This window comes from Benincasa hispida, chromosome 12 (assembly GCF_009727055.1).
Source record: "Benincasa hispida cultivar B227 chromosome 12, ASM972705v1, whole genome shotgun sequence".
In the NCBI taxonomy this organism is placed as follows: domain Eukaryota; kingdom Viridiplantae; phylum Streptophyta; class Magnoliopsida; order Cucurbitales; family Cucurbitaceae; genus Benincasa; species Benincasa hispida.
Genome location: NC_052360.1, coordinates 61075559 through 61088514, shown reverse-complemented (window position 1 = coordinate 61088514; position 12956 = coordinate 61075559).

The following is a 12956-nucleotide window of genomic DNA, read 5'->3' as shown; positions in this document are numbered from 1 at the left end:
CAGCCATACTGCTTCTTTTTCTATTTCGCAAGCAGCTACGTATTCAGCTTCCATTGTGGAGTCAGCTATACAGGTATGTTTTATGCTTCTCCACACTAGTGCTCCTCCGTTAAGAGTGAACACTGATCCAAATGTAGACTTTCTAGCATCTTTATCAATTTGGAAATTAGAGTCAGTGTATCCAGTAAGGATCAAATCCTTAGCACTATACACGAGCATGTAGTCCTTAGTTCTCCTAAGATACTTTAAGATGTTCTTAACGGCAGTCCAATGATCACATCCAGGATTAGACTGGTATCTACTGACAATCCCTACTGAGTAGCATATATCAGGTCTAGTACATAACATTACATACATCAAGCTTCTTTCTGCGGAGGCATAGGGAATATTTCTCATATCCTCAACTTCTTGAGGTGTCTTAGGACATTGTCCTTTTGACAGATGAATTCCATGTCTGAAAGGCAACAGACCCTTTTTGGAATTTTGCATTTTATATCTAGACAACATTTTGTCTATATAAGATGCTTGAGACATGGTTAGTGTCCTATTCTTGCGATTTCAAACAATTTGGATCCCAAAAATATACTGTGCATTTCCTAAATCTTTCATTTGGAATTGTGTATCTAGCCATTGTTTGACGTCAGTAAGATAACCTACATCATTCTCAATGAATAGAATATCATCGACATATAAAACTAAGGACGCTATAGTAGAATTGACGATCTTTTTGTAAACACAAGGCTCGTCAACATTATGTTCAAAGCCATAAGATTTGATCGCAGTATCAAACCTTATATTCCAGGATCTATAAGCTTGTTTCAACCCATAAATGGATTTTTGAAGTTTACAAACCTTTTGTTCTTGACCCTGTGCAATAAAGCCCTCTGGTTGAGCCATATAGATATTCTCTTCAAGATCGCCATTTAGAAAGGCTGTCTTGACATCCATCTGCCAAATTTCATAGTCATAAAAAGGTGGCAATGGATAAGAGTGTTCTAATCGACTTAAGCATGGCAACGGGAGAGAAAGTTTCTTCATAATCCACTCCCCCTCTCTAGGTATAACCCTTTGCCACAAGTCAAGCCTTAAAAGTCTGTACTTTACCGGCTTGGTCTCGTTTTCTCTTGTGAATCCACTTACAACCAATTGGTTTTGCATCATTTGGTTGATCTATAAGTTTTCAGACAGAATTGAAGTACATAGACTCCATTTTGAGGTCCATGGCTTTGACCCATTGATCACGGTCTACATCTTTCATCGCCTATTTATAGGTCGATTGATCCTCTATGCCGTCATCAGGTATGACGGCTTGTATTTCTGTTAAACCCAAGTAACGGTTAGGCTGATGAATAACCCTCCCACTACGTCGAGGCATTCTCAACTCTTGAGAATGATGTGACTGACCAGATGTACTAGTTTTATCTACTACTTTAGTAGATGAACTAGCTCTATCTGTAACGTCTCTTGAAATTTCTTTTGACACTATTTTACTGCTTGGTTGATGATTTCTAATGTAGTATTTCTCTAGGAATGTGGCATTTGTTGATACAAATACCTTGTTTTCTTGAGGATGATAAAACAGACCACCCCTTGTTTCCTTTGGATAATCTACAAATAGGCATAACTTTGAACGATGTTCCAATTTCGTGGGAATTTATACCAACATATGTGTTGGGCAACCCCAAAAAGTGACATAAACTACTTTTACGCCCTTTCCATAGCTCATAAGGTGTTTCTGAAACACTTTTAGAGGGAACGTTATTCAAAATATGGACAACAGATTCAAGTGCATATCCCCAAAAGGAATAAGGCAATTGAGCATAGCCCATCATAGAGCGAACCATATCTAATAAGGTTCGATTTCTTCTTTCTGATACACCATTCTGCTGAGGCGTACTAGGTGCAAAGAGTTATAACTGGATCCCATTTTCTATCAAATAGTCTTGCAATCGTATGTCTATATACTCTCCACCTCGACCTGATCGAAGTGTATTTATTGTTTTACCTAATTCATTCTCAACTTCAGCCTTATATTCTTTGAATTTTTCAAGAGAATCAATCTTGTGATGAAGCAAGTAAACATGACCATACCTTGAATAATCATCAATAAAATTGATGAAATATTCATACCCACCTCGAGCCTTGACATTCATTGGTCCACAAAGGTCCGAATGTACGAGCTCTAAGGGTACTTCGGCTTTGAGACCTTTTCCAGTAAAAAATCTCTTGGTCATCTTTCCTTCAAGATAAGATTCACATGGAGGTAAATAGTTATCTTCTAACTGACTTAAAGTCCACTCTTGACCAATCTCCCAATCCTATTGAGATTTATGTAACCAAGTCTTAGGTTTCATGGATAGGCGTTGGAAGAATCCTTTTGTTTTTTATTTTGAGTTTCTAATGTTCTAAACATTTTAGTATTTAAAACAAAATTTGCTCTAGTTGGTCTTAACTTATATAAGTTCTCTTCAAGTGTAGCAGAACAAATTTAAATACCTTTACAAAAAATGAACGCTTCATTTATATTAAAAGATATTGTATATAATTTTTCTATAATACAAGTGATAGATATCAAATTCCTCTTCATAAGAGGTGTATACAAAATATTTTTAAGTACTAGATATCTATCTTCAAAAAACAACTTCAGATCTCCCACTGTTTTAGTTGAGACAACCTCTCATATTCTAACTCGAAGGGCTATCTCATCTTATTCAAGCTTTTTCCAAGAACTAGTTTCATGAAACGAGAAACAAATATGATTAGTGGCTCCTGAATCTAGTATCCAGGTTAAAGTATCATATTCCACTAAACATGTTTCAATGACTAGTAAATCATATTTACCTTGTGCCGTTTTCTTAGCTTTCTTCTCTGCAAGGTACTTCGGACAATTTCTCTTCTAATGCCCGTTTTGGTTACAGTGGAAACATTTTCCTTTATATGTATCCTTCTTTCCCTTTTTTTATCTTGGGAGCTTGCCTTTTTCCTTTTTTTTTTTATTTTTTTTATTTAAGCTTTAGAGGGTCCGGTTTTATTTTTAGTGGACGATCCTCTGATAAATTTTTCTTAGTGGTAACAACATTTGCTTCCACTTCCTTCCCCTTACCTAAAGTAAGGTTTTGGAATTGCTGAAGCTCGTTAAGAAGAATAGTGAGGTTAAATTCTATCTTATTTAAAGACGCATTTATCTCGAAAGGTATAAAACTCTTCGGAAGAGATTGTAAAATAAAGCTAACCCGGTTAGCCTCATCAATGGGTCCCCCATTTACTTCAGCGATATTGAAGTACATCATCATGTCCAGGACATGTTCTCTAACAGAGGTCCCCTCCTTCATCCGCTTTGTGTAAATGTGCTTAATTGCCTTGTGTCCAGGGGACCATGATGGTTGCCCAAACATTTCTCTTAATGAATCTATTATCTTTTTAGCCGTAGCTAAGGATTCATGTTTCTTTGCCAAAACATCAGACATGCTGGAAAGAATGTAAACACGGGCCTTTTCATTGGCTTTGACCCATCGATGGTATGCTTCCCGAATAGTTCGGTTAGCATTTGAGGCTGGGGCTTGAGGACATTCCTCAGTTAAGACAAATCTTAAATCGTCAACTACCAGTATTGTGTTTAGATTTGATTTTCATGCCGAATAATTATCCCCGTTTAGTTTCTCGGAAGCTAAGAGTTGAATTATTGAGCTATTCATGCTGAAAAAGATAAACATATTCTTTTAGAAAAAACTATAATCGCAAAGAAACCAATTTAATTTAGCAAAAACTAATAATGTACCTTTCATTACACGATATTTCAAAAGTTTAGAGTAACCACCACCGAAGGGCAATCGATTATTCCTCCTTTGAACCAAGACAATCTTGACTAGATGCTAACCCCAGAATAACTCTTTATTCCTATAACACTTTAGTTATCGCTACTTTGGTCGAGAACATACTGACATTTTAGTAATTATTGTAAGTGTAACCTTTCATTTTTGGATTTCAGATACCAGAATCAACATGCTTCCGAAAGTAGAAAGTCAATATGAAAACTGATCTAAAAGAGCCTATCCAGATTTGGAGTTCGCGGTGTTCCGAATCCTATAATACAACCCTCTGAAGGGAAAGGTCGCTCTAAGGCAGACATGCAGGCGCATTATAAGAATCTCACGGTGCGACCTAATGGAAGGACCGTGGGATATGTTGTTACATACCCTCACCCACTTACTATGAACTACTTCCCCTATCCACCTTGATATTGATCCATGCAAACACTCTCCGAAGGGAGTCTGCTCCTAAGCACAACCCAAAGCCCTGCATAGACCTCACGATGTGAACTCTTAGGGACGCTAGAGCTAAAAGTACGTTACTTCTCTCTAACTGAAGTGTTCTATAACAGTTTAGGGTATAAATAAAATACTTAAAGATATATTTTGGCTAAATTAAACATATCCTAAGTCTAGGTGATAGATCCATGTATAACTCTTATACTGGATTTTAACCTTTGATGTCTAGGTGATAAACAAATTTTATTACCTCACATCTCTCACGCATGCTCATTAAAACTAGGATTATTTGACTTAAACGCCAGTTTGATCTCCAGGTAGAAGGTGTTTCGTAAACCATCATCTTAAGAACCCCCAACCTTAGACAAGATCTCCCCGAGTAAGTAAATAACTCTTTGTTTAACAAGTAATCGACCTATTCTAACTCTTTAGAAAAGTCGATTGAAATTGCACCATTTTAATCCTAGGTGAGCATGCAACTTTTGCCTTTGTTGTAGATTTTAAAGTCTAGGTTATTTTATAACAATTATAAAATAAAATTATAACCACTATAACCCTAGAATCATACATCTATAATATATATTCATACTTAATGATCATGCTTTAATATAACACTTTATATTAAAAAAAACTTAACATGCATACTATATACATTATAACAATTATAACATATATTAAATGCATATACATGTTTACCTATGGTGGGATTTTAAATCTATATGGCATACTATATGCACAACAAGATTCAAAATTTAATTATAACATACATCAACATGTATAATTAATTAAACACCCTAAAATGGATTGGTTTTGGCTCTTAAATTAAGCTAACAACTAAATTATAACAATAATAATTTGGTGTAGTACAAAAAACCGCTCTCGAACCAGCTTCAAACACTCGAACCGGCTAAAAGAACTCCAAAAACCAGGTTGAACCGGTCAAACCGGCTCAACTGGACCGGTCCAGACTGTCTGGACTGGCTGGTCAACGGACGCTGGCGCAGTCAACGGAAGCGGACACGGGGCGGGTAGACGGAAGCGGAACGGGCACAAACCGGGTCAGCAGACGATGCACGGGTTCGCTAGTCGGATCTGGACGAGGCAGCGTGCGAGTAATCCGGGTCGGAGCCTTCTTTCGGGTCAGGTCTGGTGGCCAAAACCGGGTCTGTGAGCTTTTTTTCTTCATTTTGAAGTTGTCCTTTATCTTGGAACTGAGCAATTACATCCTAATTTCAACTCTAACAACTCTAGCAAATTTACAGACCATTTTTCACACGTTAATGCTCATAAACATGTGAGCAATTACAAATTAATACTATAAAAAAAACTTAATTTAATTGCCAAAACCTAAAAAACATTTTAGTTTTCAATCTCAATTTTATCTAATAAATTGATACCCACCACATGCAATTGAGTAAAATTATAACACGCTCTGATACCACATGATGGAAAAAACGACATGCTCAGCGGAAATAAGAATCAATTTTACTCCTAATTGCCCAAAATAAACATGCAACCCTAAAAGAATTAATTTGGGTTATTTTGAAATAATACCTTTGAAGCTCTCGAAACTCGTCTATCTGCACCGAACACGAATGGACCACCACTAAAGCTGACATACTATTCTCTGGATTCAAAACCGGGTTGTGGGACCCGATGGAAGAAGAATCGGAGAGAGATAAAATATGGAAATAGAAGAAGGGTTTTTTGTTGTGTTTGGGTTTTTATTTTTAGCCCAATTTTAGAAAACTATTTTGGCAAAAATCCAAAAGTCTTTAATCCAAAAACACAAGCTCATATTTATAGAAAAGGGCCATGCAAAATTGCATGAAATAATTTCATAAAATCCCAACACCTAGAATTCACTATCTTAGTGGGCTTAATGTCTCCACTATAAGCCAACACATAGCCCACTATTTTGTTAGTGAAATTATCCAACAAAAGTTTTGATTTTCTCACTAACTTTAGTCAAGGGGCAAAATAGTCATTTGGTCAAAGACAAACTTTGACCAAAAAGTCAACATTTTGATTTTTTATGATTTTTTTCGTGTTGACTAACTTTGACCTCCCGAGCATGAATCTGCATTCATTTTCTCGAAATTCAAATCACATTTGAATATAAGGTCGGTCAAAGTTTGACTTTTCAAAGTCAAAAGTCAACTTTTTGACTTTTTACATCTTTGACCATTTCTATTATTTACGAGCTTCCGAATATGAATGCGTGCATATTCTTGATATTTAAATTACATTTAAATATTAAATCTGTATCTCTAAATTGAAAAACCAACCACTATATCACATATACTTGTCGGTTTTTCTCTCTTCACCTAATTCGAACAATTCAAATTATTCTATCATTCTGTTCTAAGTTTATTCCATATGAGCTAGTAGGGGAACCTAGTGGACCTATAGATCATGGGCTTCAACGATCCGAGATTAGCTGGCTAAACTTTTTAGACGGAGCTAATCAACATTCGTTAACTAACGGGTCATTCCACTATAGTCTCGTAGTTGCATTCCCTTAACTATAGATATATTTGTGTCCATTTGATATAACCATGATTAGTAAGCTAATCCTTCACAAGTTGTTCGTAATCTCGGCTAGGTCATAAAAATCGTTTTACCCCCAAGACTATATCTTATTCCTTAAGTTCCACTGATCTTCTAATGAACAATTGGTTTAAGGTTCAACCTATAAACCGAACTCCTCTCGGGCCATTGAGAGGGTGGGGCCCTTTGTTCAAGACTTGAATTCAGTACTAAAGGGAACAACCTATCTACTATACCTATAACGGTAGGAGTGAATTCCATTTTGCACCCTATATTCCCAGCTATCCACCTGATCTTACCCTTGAAATGGGAAGCTTATTGGGTCAGCGATAATGAGCCGCCCTCACCTATGCAGATCTAAGGATAATTCGGAGTGAACAGAAGTTCATAGTTAGCTCAGGATTAAGATTAAGTTACCTAGGTCATCAATTAACGAAATAGTTAGTTTTATACATTAAACGACATTTAAAACGTAAAAGTGACTATTTCATGGTTCAGTCTTATGTAAACTTTTTACATAGGGTACCCCCATTTTTATGTCTCCACATGAACGGTTTAGCACATCGTTTGTACTAACTACAAAATGGGTCGCATCCATAGTGTCCCCAGAATAAGGCGCCCAACCTTATTAATATACTATAGATCATTTTAGCTATATATATTTGAACTTGATCTACATTTATGTCACTACATAAAGTTCAAACTTAAACTTAATAGCCTTGGAACCTTAGTTTATTGGATTCATGAATATAGAATTTAAATTTACTAAAGATTTTCAATAACTACTTTATTAAACAAGAATATGATATTACAAACTACGAGTTTTAGGACATAAAATCCAACATATATTCAGATAATGTGGGAGAATATATGTCTAATGAATTCTCTCAATACTTGCAAAAGCATAAGATACGTCATCAATTGATGTGTCCAAACACCCTACAATAAAATGGAATGGCGGAAAAAAATAAACAACTTGTAGAAGTATGTCGTAGCATGTTACATGCAAGTAATGTCCCAAGAAGATTTTGGGCTTAATGCATGAGAACAGTAGCCCATGTGGTAAACAGACTTCCCCAATAGAGGCTTGGATTCAAGTCACCCTATGAGAAGTTGTTGAACATCAAGCCAATAGTTGGACACTTTTGAGTCTTTGGTTGTGTGTGTTGTGTATTCATACCATATCATATGAGATGTAAGTTTGACAAAAAAAAAAAAAAAAAATCAGATGCATCTTTATTGGATATGAAAACCAAAGAAAATGGTGGAGATGCGTTGATCCTATCAGTGGATGATGTTATACATCAAGGAATATGATATTTGATGAAGCATCATCATGGTGGGCATCCGAATCAGAAAAGGCACCCGAAGATGAGAAGTCTTTAAAAAAGTACCAAAAGAAGAAATAAGTCAATTACAACAAGCTCCAATAGACAGAGAAGAAGAAAACGATTAAGACGAATACAAGCAATTAAAGACACAAAGTCATTGACAAAGTGGAGTACATAATCAAGAGTCACAATTATGGAGATCGACAAACCTAAGAAAACTAATTCCAGGTACGTGAACGCAACGTTAGCAACATTTGAGAAGCCAACAACATACGAATAAGCATAAAAGAATATCCAATGGAGAACAACCATGGAAGAAGAAATTGACGCACTAATAAATAATCAAGCGTGGGACTTGGTGTTGAAGCTTAAAGATGTTAAATCCATATTTTGTAAATTGGTTCACAAAATTAAAAGTCGGGTAGATGGGACAGTAGATAAATACAAAGCTTGACTAGTAGCTTGAGGGTTTTCTCAACAGTATAACTTGGACTATGATGAGATGTTCAGTCCTATAGTAAAGCTCACCACTGTTCGAATCTTATTAGCATTTACTGCTAGTAAGGGATGGAATTTGTTATAGATGGATGTTAAAAACGCTTTCTTAAATGGAGAGCTAGATTGAGAAATATATATGGAGTAACTAAAGGGATTTAAGGATGAAGATCATTATGACTACATCTACAAGTTAAGAAATGCTTTATATGGTTCGATGCAAGCACCAAGAGTCCTATACAAAAAAGTTACAGAGTTTCTAATTGAAAGTGACTCTACAGTAGCTCTAGTAGATTCCATCTTATTTGTAAAAGTCAATGCTCAAAGGTCACAATCATATTAGTTTATATGGATGATCTAATCATAATAGGAGATCACATATAATAAGTTCGACAAATAAAGTAGAATCTACTAGTCCGATTCGAAAAAAAGAGCATGAAGAACTTAAGCATTTCCTCGGATTAGATATAAAGTGCTTAGAGAAAGGATTGTTCCTTGGACAACAAAAATATGCAAAGGTTCTTCTGTAAAAGTGTGGCATGAGTTACTGCAAATCAATACCTACATTGATGGAAGTTAATAAAAAGTTATGCATGCATCAAGGCAAAGATCTTGTAGACTCGACAATGTCAATTGATAGGTAGTTTAATCTACATTACCTTAACAATACCTGATATCTCATATTCCGTCATAATCGTGAGTCATTACATGCAGAATCCGAAGAAACTTTATCTTGAAACAGTTCGAAGAATTTCAAGATGTCTAAAAAGAATAAACGAATATGGCTTTTTATATAAGAAAATGGGATGATTGTAAGTTAGAAGGCTCATGTGATGCTGATTATACTGAAGATCACGATACACGATGATCAACCACTGGTTACATGTTCAAACTTAGTAATGGAGCAGTTTCTTGTTGTAGCAAGAGACAACCTACAGTTGCATTATCTACCACATAAACCGAGTATAGAGCAGCAACCATGGTAGCTCAAAAGAATATGTGTATAAAGCAACTAATGAATGATTTGCACAAATAAGTTAATCATGTTGTGACTTTATACTACTACTACGACAACCAATCTGTAGTTCGCTTAGCTGAGAATCTAATATTCCATGCAATAACTAAGCATGTGAAGGTATATTAACACTTCAATAGAGAAAAGGTGCTTCAAGAAGAAATTGAGATGAAGCCAATAAAGACGAAAGATCAAATTGCAGATATACTCACAAAATGGCTACCAGCAAACAAACATGCGAAGTTTCGACAGCAGCCCAAGATGATTGAACGACTCAAAACAGTTAGAGCATTTGGGGCAAGTGATTATTATAGTCCTAGATTATTACAGTTGGGTTATAGTAGTTTGTGTTTGGGATGTAGATTATTTTAGTTTGGGCTATAATAACATGTGTTTAAGATTAATTTGAGAATGAAATAGTTAACACTATAGCAAAGAATTTAAAAACGATGAATGTAAAATAGTAAAAATCGTAGCCAATAGTAAATATTGTAGCAAATTGAGGTTTTAACATAGTGTTGATTGTAGCTAATTGGGGAATACAAGATAGTATTTACTATAGCAATAGATGGTTATTATAGTTTTAGAATAGTCCTTGCCCCAAACACTCATTTAGTGTTCATGGGGAGTGCTAAATATATATAGTAACACTAACTAGTCCAAAATATTTTTGAAGTATCTATTATATGACATAAATATATAAACTAGATTTTTCTAGAACTATGTAGTATGTTAACTGAATATCTCGAAAGAAAAAATCTATAAGTATTATAGAACAACCTTAGGTTTAAGGAATTCTAGAATTCCTTTAGATAAGAATAAACCGAATAATATCTAAATATTTAGAATCCAAGAATAATCTAGAGAGACCCATTTCCTCTGGCTCTAAGGATCTCATGCATATAAATAGGAGAAGTGGCTCACATGTGAGCCAAGAAAAATTAGAGAGTTAGCCAAAAAAAAAAAAGTGTAAGAGATTAAAAGAGTATTCTCTCAAAAGTGTCCATATTTAAATGTTTATTTCCTCAAAGATTATCTCTCTTCCTTTTGTGTGAATTTCTTCAACAACATATTAAATTATAACAATAATTAACTTAATTAAAATCTCATTTGACTCATCATCAATTACAAATAATTTGTGCTGACACCAATTTTAAAAACGTCAAACCATTGTCAAAACAAACATAGCTCAACTAACATAATATTTGTATTATCAATCTTAAAGTCGGATGTTCAATTCTCCCACCCCACATATTAAAAAAAAAAAAGTCAAACCATTTACAACTAAATCAACCCACATGTTAGTTAAGGTAAAAAAATGAAAACGAAAAAGAAAAACAATTTTGGCCTAACCATGTCAAGGTATAATTTCCAACCCTAAATTCTCAAATTCATCAAATTACACTAAAACTTAGATAAGTGTTACAATCTTAACCTTAAACTTTTAGAAGCGTTGCAATTGTACCTATCTAATAACTCAATAGATCCAAATATTGTTAAAAATGTTTTATCTTATGTATTCAATGTATTATATAACATATATACAATATAAAGATGATAACATTTTAGAGAAAAATGACATTAGAGCCTTTTGTGGTTGAAATTTATGATTTTTGGCAAAACTATTCAAGGGTTAATTTGTAAATGAAAGAGAATTGTTCCTGCAGAGTTTTATTTAAAGAAAAAAAAAATCACGAGTTAAGGAAGATCTTTACATTTTTCTACAATGGCACAACCATACGAGCTTGTAGTCTGAATTAAACTTTTTTAAAGTAATAATAATGATGAAAGGCAAAAAAAGAGGACAAAAGGAATTTGTGAAAAGTCGCATTCAATTTAGGCCATTTGTGTAAATGTTTCATGGGTTGAATGCAAATATGGTCTAAAATTGAAATTTTATACGATGTTTTTTTTTTTTTTTTTTTAATTCTTCTTTATATAATTGAGAATAGAGATATTCAAATTATAGATATCGTAATCATTAGTACATTCATATGTATAGTACTCACTTTGTTTTTTTTTAGAACAAAACATGTAACTCTTTGTCCAAATAATTATCAAAAAGTACAAAAAATGTGCTACACATTTATCATAATTTTATAATAAATTCACTTGCTGCTTATTTATCATGTGATATACTGTCATCCATACACTTTATTGACGAAACAAATGAAGATATTGATGTTTATATTAGTCCTAATCATTTAAATTTATGAATATATCGACATATATTTTGATAATTCCAACGTAATCATTATAATTGAATTTTCACTTTTATAAAAATTCAAATGCTAAATAAAATTCCGTACAATCTATATTAAAAAGATTTATCTCTAGGATTATTCATGTTAAATTATCAATAATAAATAACATACTGGATTTCATATCAAGATTGATGGTAACTACAAGATAGTTATTGTCTTCCTCAACCAAAACTTCATATGTCTTAAGTGGAATTTCTCGTTATAGAGAGACTAAGTGCGTATTATTTTGGTATATTGATGAACATAGCATTAAAGTCTTTTTACATACTAGTTCAATTAAGAATTGGTATCTATCCATCGAGTTCATACTCAATTAATAATTTATTATCTTAATTAAATAAATCACATAATAGAGTCCAAACTAATAAAATAAACCAATGTGATAAAATACTAACTCATATACATAGTTCATACTTTAATATTTTGGCCACCAAAGTATTATTTTAACCATAATATTATTAGGTAGATTTTGTTATTTTTGTAAATTGCTATCAGTTTTAAATAGTCGTAAAATAATATTTTTACGAAAATTAATTATTCAGATTGTTTTGGAGTTAAGGGCCCAGTTAACTTCAGGCCCATTTTTTTATCTATTACTTCCCACGAAGGGCCGAAAAACATTGGATCCGGGCCCAAATAGTATCGTACTGATTTTAGGGAAACACGGAAATTTTCATGGGCATCCCGTTGCCCTAGCAAACAAACGCGTGCATTGCACGTGGTTTTTAAGATATATATAAATATATATATATCATTTTTTTATAAATTATATAAATATAGATTTGCTATATATAAGTTGTCTACGCTGATAATGTTAGTAATTTGTTTGTAATAAATAAATAAATAATAAAGAGATGAAAAGGGCACCTACTTATATTAAATACGTTGTTTAAATAATACAAATTAAAAAAAACCAAAAATAGAAAAATAAGAAAAATTATTTACACAAAATAACAAAATTTAATCTTCTTTGATAGATACTGATAGAAGTCTATCAGTGTCAGTGACAGAAACTGAAGTCTATCATTGATAT